Source organism: Urtica dioica, chromosome 5 (assembly GCF_054948205.1).
Source record: "Urtica dioica subsp. dioica isolate 48M chromosome 5, U.dioica_male_clone48M_v1_H2, whole genome shotgun sequence".
Lineage (NCBI taxonomy): Eukaryota > Viridiplantae > Streptophyta > Magnoliopsida > Rosales > Urticaceae > Urtica > Urtica dioica.
In genome coordinates this window covers 37,932,711-37,940,752 of record NC_142760.1, presented here as the reverse complement: position 1 = coordinate 37,940,752, position 8,042 = coordinate 37,932,711, and the positions used below count along the sequence as shown (strand labels likewise).

Here is an 8,042-nt window from a genome sequence, read left to right as displayed (position 1 = left end):
ATCAAACTTCCAATCTTTCTTGAATTTTTCATCATCTGCCAGCAACACTTTAGCTTGATCCATCTGCAAGTCGATATAACCAATTACAATTACGTAAATTTTAAAAAAGAAGATAAAAATATCTAAAATACTCACAATATCTTCAGCTGAAGCACCGCTTGGATGTCTATTCTCAATTTGCCGAATGCATGCATGCATTTTCCTTGTAGCTTTCTCAATTAATTGGATTCGGGACTGGATTGATCGCTTTGAACGCATCTCCGAAGTTTGGATTGTATGCATTGGAAATGGAAAAATTGTCCTACCGCGTGGGCCGGACAATATACGGGTCGTAGCAGAAAACCTACAATTATTCTAGAAGCTGTGGCTGATTATGATCTTTGGATATGACACGCTTATTTTGGCATGCCAGGAAGCAACAATGACATCAACGTGTTAGAGTCTTCTCACCTATTTTCCAATCTCACTCAAGGTATTGCTCATCCCGCTCATTATGTCATACAGGGAAATGAGTATAATATGGGTTATTATTTGGCTGATAATATATATCCAAAATGGTATACTATTGTTCAAACTATTCGAGAACCCCGTGGCCCCAAAAAACAGTATTTTGCAATGAGGCAAGAATCCTGTAGAAAAGACGTAGAACGTGCATTTGGAGTTCTCCAAGAACGGTTTGCAATTGTGGCGGGATGTATGTATAGCGCGCCTATTGTTTTTGGGATTCTATTTAATCTCGTGTTCTTCAAACTCAAGTACTTTAGACACAACAGATTTCTCACTTCTTTAGAAAGAATTTCAATGCGAGAATTTTCCATGTCAAACATCGTCAGAAGATAATACTTTTAGAACAATCGAACCAAAACAGAGCTATCCAGAGGGCCGATATTCCTAAGATAAATTGAGCGAACCTAAGATTCTTTGACTTTGACGGTTTTCAAACATTTTCGTAGGCCGTCAGATGATGAGATCGTCACGTGACGGCATTTTCTTTCCGAGGTCGATATCGATCTGATTCCATCATCAATCATATAGAAGTCACGATTGGTAGCCTTGATCTGGACGAGGTTGAGTATTATATCGCGGGCGTTGCAAAACTTGTTAATTCCGTGGAACTCATTGCTGGCTTCGACCAGGTTCCTGCCGATGAGTTCCTCCAAGTACTCTTCTGCAACTTCTTCCACGTCTTTCCTCCTCCCGTTTCTTCTATGAAACCCTCTATGTTCAACAGCCTAATCAGCTTCTTGTTCTGATCAGATTGTTGATCGCAGAGGATTTCATCCACGAAACGAGAGGAAATACGTTGGAAGACGTTGCAGAAGAGTACTTGGAGGAACTCATCGGCAGGAACCTGGTCGAAACCAGCAATGAGTTCTAAGAAATCAATAAGTTTTGCAACGCCCGTGACATAAAACTCAACCTTGTCCAGATCAAGGCTACCAACCGTGACTTACATATGATTGATGATGGAATCAGATCGATATCGAGCTCAGAAAGAAAATGCCGTCACGTGACGATCTCATCATCTGACAGCCTACGAAAGTGTTTGAAAACCGTCAAAGTCAAAGAATCTTGGGTTCGCTCAGTTTTTCTTAGGAATATCGGCCCTCTAGATAGCTCTGCTTTGGTTCGATTGTTCTAAAAGTATTATCTTCTGACGATGTTTGACATGGAAAATTCTCGAAATGAAATTCTTCCTAAAGAAGTGGGAAATCTGTTGTGTCTAAAGTACCTGAGTTTGAAGAACACGGGAGTGAAAAGAATCCCAAAAACAATAGACGCGCTATACATACTAGAGGTGTTGGATCTCTGCGGCAGCCTCTTGGTTGAGCTACCAACGGTGATCGCTAAATTCAGAAGCTTCCGACACTTACTGGCAAGCAACGGAGACGTTGATGGAACATGTCTGGACTCCTCAAAAGGCGTGAAGATCAAGGAAGGGATTGGGGCCGTCGGAAACCTTCAAACGCTCACAACGGTGGATGCGAAACTCAGCGGCATGAATGTTATACAAGAGTTGAAGAAATTAAATCAACTTAGAAGGTTGAAAGTCACGAGACTAACCTCTGAGCTTGTGGGCGCTCTCCGACTGCATCAGCGAGATGGCGCACCTTAAGTCTCTACACCTAGAATCAATGAAGAACGAGATTCTCGACTTGCAGAACATCACTTCCCCACCGACTAAGTTGGAGTATTTGGTCCTCAGAGGCGAGCTTCTGAGCATCCCCGATTGGATTTCCCGTCTCGAATACCTCCGCACGATGTGTTGGAGCCTCTCGAGTCCGATCTATGATCCCGTATCGAGACTCTGCTTTTTGCCTAATTTGAAGTTTTTGTGGCTCTACGGGGCGTGCTGGGGTCCTCGACTAGTCTTTCAAGACGGTTTCAGAAAACTCAAGCTGCTCGTGTTAAAAGAGATGAACGACACAAGATGTTTCCAAAACTCTATCACCTCTGCTTTGTTCACTGAATTTCATCCACAAAAAGTTATAGTATTAGTAGCACATTAAAAAAAACATTATTCAATTACTTTATTGACCATAACTGACTAAATAGTCAATCCCTCTTTTATAAATTATTATAATATATATATATTATTATCATCATAGATTATTATTATATATATAAAGGAAAACGCACGATTACTGTTCACGCATACTGTTACGCAGTTTTCTAAAATTGCGAAAATGCCCTTATAATTCTCTGAAATTACGAAAATACCCTTTATTGGTAAACCAAAAATCTAGATTGTTCGACAACACTTCTGGAAAGTTGCAGAAGTGTCTTTTTAATATGCCAATATTCGTCTATATATATATATATATATATATATACTAGTTTCGGCTACGCGCTACGCACGTATGATTTAATACGATAAAAATGTAATATACAAATTTAGTACGAGTATTTAAAAATCATTGATAAAAGATAGTTTTATGATTAAGAAATTAAGTAGTTATATATAATTGATGAGGCATGATTCACATAGTTTGTTATCAATGAAAATTGAGAGACACTAAAGAGATAGTGAGAAGTAAAATATGAATGAGTCAAATAAATAAATTAATTAATTAACATAGATAATAAGAATGTTATTAAATTAAGATAAGTAATGTTTAGAAAAATTACAAAAGATAAATATACTTGTCAGAACCAACTATTATATTTTGATACTTTTTCTACATAGTATACATAACTGCAAAAAATAGATGAATAAAAATAGTTTCTTAACAAACAACTTTCAAAAACTTCAAAAATAGTCCACATTATATATCTAAATAATTAAAAGAGTTTAGTTTAGGGCATGTTATTAAAATCAAAGCTGATTAGTAGATGATGCATTAGAGCTTGTTTTTAAAAAACAGTATCTGGCTAAATCCAATATCTTAGCCTGTATTTTGTTTTCCTATGACAAACATCAAAAGCAAAGATAAATATGGTAAAAATTTATTAATTACTTTTGTTAAGAAAGAAAAAAAACATGTGGGCCAGCTAAGATCGTTGATTGGTATTTTGCAGGAATTTAATTCAAGATTAAGAGTGGCGAGTTGTCTTTCCAGCAACAATGATCTTTGATATCCAACCCAATTCATTATTTTGCACTTCCATTATCAATTCATATTTTTGTAGGCAGCTCCACAAGTACAACTATCCCGACACAACAATGAAAGTGAATGAAACAAGGTAGACAAACCTTCCGATTTTCAACGAAACATGTATCAGACAACAAATGCAATAAAGGAACAACACTAATTTTATATTAACTGATTTTTAAAAATGTATCAGACAACAAATTTATCAAACCAAAAAGAAGATAAAAAATGAAAATAGAAAAATAAAAAGACTAAAAAAATTTGGACCTTTACCTCTTCAACATGACATTTTGAGTGATGGTACTATTGCTCGTTCTCTATCATCTCTCTGTTCTTCGTCTGAATCTGAATCAATCAGAGCAAATATTATTAACTTCGACGTTGGAGCGTCGTACTTCAATTAAGTATTCAGCCCTTTTGAGTCTATTTAGGTAAGAACATTCTGAAAAATGAAAAGAAAATACCTTATATTATATCTTTATAAGGTATTTTGTTTGTAATAAAACAAAGGGAAAAAAAAAAAAAACCTTGCAAAGAAGAACCTACTGAAGAGAAGATTTTGTGTTCGCTCCATTTCTTTCACAACCTTATTCTCCACAAGTTCGCACTTATTTCCGACTAATAGCTTCACATGGTGTCGATCGTGTACCATTCGATCTCCTTCAACCACTACTTCACACTTTTGAAGCTCTCCTTAGCAGTAACATCAGACACAATCTATGATTTTGTGGTTTTTAATTAGACCCAAATGAAAATATATATCAAATCACATAAAAAAAGATCAATAATGAAAAGAAGAAGAAGAATAAAACCAATGCCCAATTATCTCAAACATTCCATATGCATTATTCTTGTGATCTTGTCACACTTAACCGACTATATCCATGATTTGTACACCCTTTAGACAAGCCATTTTAATAAAATAAAATTTACGAAACACAAAATGATGTGTCTGATAATTCCCCCACCAAACAAACTGAAGTTAGTTTCATTTTCAATGCAGAATGTTTAAACTCATCTAAAGTTTCTTGCCGAAAAAATGTTCGATCAAAGCTTTATTCGAATACTCAGATTCGCTAGACATTTTAAAAATTAAAACATATATGAAAATTTAGTGCTCTACTTGTATTTGTATTAGTAGCAAAAATGAAGCTCATTAATTTCAGAAAAATATAATTGTTTTCCCATCAAAACTTTGATAATTAAGGTCACATGTGTAAAATATATAGATCTGGACGAACAACAATACACATTAATAAACGAATTATTATTTATTCTTATTATTTATTATGAACAAGACTGGAATAAATAATCTAATTATTGGTAATATACCTTTTGGAATTTATTCAATAGTTACCTTGTGGAGTGACGTAGCTCTCAGTAAGGGTTTCACGTTCTTGTAATGCCTTGGCTGACTCTCTTAGTCATTTGGCCCATTGGAAGATATTATTGGGTATTGTCTCTCATGAGAATCTTCTTGATGATGTAGCCTATGTTCTTTTCCGTTTAATAAATTAAAATTAAAAAAAAAAAAAAAAAAAACTTGATGGATATGTTTGTTACAAAGTAACAGAGTAAAAAAGAGGGAAAAAAATGGAAGAAAAACTCACATTAATCCTGTGATCAAATGGAATCTCCGTCGAAGACTTGAAAGAGATTGAATCGGAGAAGAGATGAGCTGGGAGCTGTGGCAAAATGTTGATCGAAGGCGAAATACGATGGAGAATACAATCTGGTCAAGTGGGAAGGTCACGCACGAGAGAGAGAGAACAAAGCAGAGCACAGCTTCTCGTGGGTCGCAGTGTCTTCGCACGGTGGAACGAGAGAGAGAGAGAGAGATGTATTTGTAATTTTTTTTTTTAAAACCCTTCGGAGTGTGTAAGAGCGATAAAAGAGCAAAAGGGAATGAGGAATTTGAATTGATATCATTTATATTAAGGGCAGAAGGTTACCTAAACAAACTCTTCCACAAATCATCAACGGCAAAAGAAATTAAGAGAGAGAGAGAGAGAACTTAATTGTCCAAAAAAATTGGAATCACCTCAAAGAGTCATTCTACTGCATCCGAATAAACAGATTCAGAAAAAGAAAATAAAAAAGACATAACACACGACATTAATAAAAGAATTATGGGAAAGAAATTAATGGTCGAAGAAATCGGGAACTAATTACACGTAAAAATTCAGTTACTCCTCCACTTTTTTTTTTAAATTGCACAGAGCCTCCCAACCTTTTTTTTTTTTGGGTATAAAAACAGCGCTATGGTTTATTATGTGCATTGAAAACTTGTTGACAAAATATGAAGAGGAAAACGCAGGCAATGAGAAGAATAGCAATGGCTTCATGCTTTGAAACCGCCATTGTCAAATATCGGCAAAGAAAAAATATGAATATATGTAGTTTATAGTATTTGGAGTCTAGTCTTCCACTGAGAAGTTATACGCATTTCAACTCCAATAGCATCGTCCTTATATAGTCCCAAAACCAATTCAGTTTCTCGATTACATTAACTATATCAGGTTACGTTGTCTCGATTTATTTCCTAGACGTGGAAATTGGACCCCTGAGGTGGTACTAACATCTTTTTCAGGTATTATCAATTATGTACTTTTATTTGTATACACTGACATATTGTACGTACGATGTTTGTTGTCATGCGTTGATGTTACTGTTTACCATATCTCTTATGTCTGACAACATTATGTGAAAGATGTGTGATAAATGGTGGTCCAGTGGCCGGATCGACGTATTATACTTGTCAAAATATAGTGATAAATGGTTAATTTAAATGGTCCCAAACTAGTTTTGCTGGGCTTATTTATATCTACTGCCTAAGGTGGTCCAGTGGATCCACGTGAAGCATTTAGTGTTTTCTAGTACACTCTCGTCGTTTGCTTTACTTGACTTGATTCCACGTTCTTAGACAACAAACCCAACAGCAACGGAAAAACACTTCCAGTTAATAATATCCTTATCTTCAAAGAACACGTGTAGTGATTCTAACGATAATATCGTGCTGTATGTATTTGGCCCAGTATTTTGCTCCACTCGTACAATTGTCTGGCTGAGCGAGCAGGGTACCAGAATCATGACTTCTTTGTAATCAATATGAAAAAATGGGTTTCAATCTAAGAAGATGAAATCAATGGTTTTCTAACCTTTAACGAAGATGAGTTTCCAGCTTTCAATATCAAAAGGGTCAAGCGGCTAAATGGCCAAATAGAACTTAAGGATTTGCAAAATAGCCAAAGTTTATCAAGTACAAGCAAAATAGCCAAGTTGCGATTATTAATCCAGGCAGGATTAAATTTAATCCACACAAAATATCGGGATTAAATTTAATCCAGGCAGGATTAATTTAGTCCAGGGATGAGAGTGATGGCTATTTTGGTTAACCTAATGAAACTATGGCTATTTTGCAAAAGCCATAGTTTGAATTGGCTAGTTCATGCCATTTTTCCATATCAAAATTGCTAAATGCTAAAACACAGATAACAATGATCTACACTTATTAAAAAAAAAATCCTTCATAATCTTTCCAAAAAAAATTAAGTAGTAACAAAATCCTATCCAGTGAGAAAACATATCAAAAACTCTGATAAAAATATTTGCTTATAAATTGTCATGTTAGACCAAATTAATTAAAATTAAAATGAAGAGATCAAACCATAATAGTTATTCATTATCACGATGGTGAATATTTACCTTGATAGTCAAAGTGAAATTAATAGGCTCAGCGGTGTAATTTTCTTGACTCCGCCGTTAAAGCCCAAAATCTTTTCTATCCACGACCAAAAACACACAATTAAAAAATGTTCAGATCCATAAATTGAAAAAAAAAATTCAGATTACTATCCTTTTTTCTTATCCTGGAAAAAAAAGTTTCAAGTATTCCATTGAGCAAAAGATTCGGGCAGATGATTGAAAAACCAAAGAAAAAAAATCAACAAATGTTACAACTCTATGAAAAGACCTATTGGATATATAAATTCAAATCTTGAACCTGTCCCGGTGTTATTGGCCCTGAATCCACCATTGTCGATCGCTCCTGAACCAGGTCGAAGCTGCGAAAGAAGAACCGACACGAATTGAGCACGGTAAATCACGCCACTATTGAACAAGCGAAGGAAAAAAAGTACCTTGAGAATGATCAGAGAGCGAGTCCAAAGGGCATCGAAGAGAAACAATGAGAATACGAAACCCTAGGAGGAGATCAAGTAGAAGAAGAAGAAGAAAGCGTTTGCTTAAAGAAAAGAGAAAATGTCGGAAGGTATGTCCTTCTCAGTGTTGTGTGTATTTGCTGAGAGTTGTATATAAAAAAAATTAAAAAAAAATTAAAAAAAAATTAAAAAAAAAATTATAAAAAAAAAAGTTTCTTTCAGAACTTAAATTAATATTCAGAGCAAATAGTGGTCATAACTATTGCTGAAACTTGCAACATATTTTTCA

At 35.0% G+C, this 8,042-nt stretch overlaps 2 long non-coding RNA genes across 3 annotated transcripts; both read right to left on the bottom strand.

Annotated features, from left to right (window-relative positions):
* Positions 1-3,860: 3,860 nt before the first annotated feature.
* Positions 3,861-5,804, bottom strand: LOC149398297 (uncharacterized). The gene is made up of 4 exons (XR_016297184.1): positions 5,204-5,804; positions 4,951-5,090; positions 4,140-4,310; positions 3,861-3,938 (listed from the first exon to the last, which is right to left on the bottom strand). It is a non-coding gene; the product is annotated as an uncharacterized LOC149398297 (long non-coding RNA).
* Positions 5,805-7,123: 1,319 nt separating this feature from the next.
* On the bottom strand, positions 7,124-7,897 carry LOC149398296 (uncharacterized). Of its 2 annotated transcripts, none has more exons than XR_016297146.1 (3): positions 7,733-7,897; positions 7,597-7,657; positions 7,124-7,374 (listed from the first exon to the last, which is right to left on the bottom strand). It is a non-coding gene; the product is annotated as an uncharacterized LOC149398296 (long non-coding RNA). The 2 variants fall into 2 exon arrangements; XR_016297145.1 differs by having other exon boundaries at positions 7,124-7,369.
* Between the last annotated feature and the right edge of the window lie 145 nt (positions 7,898-8,042).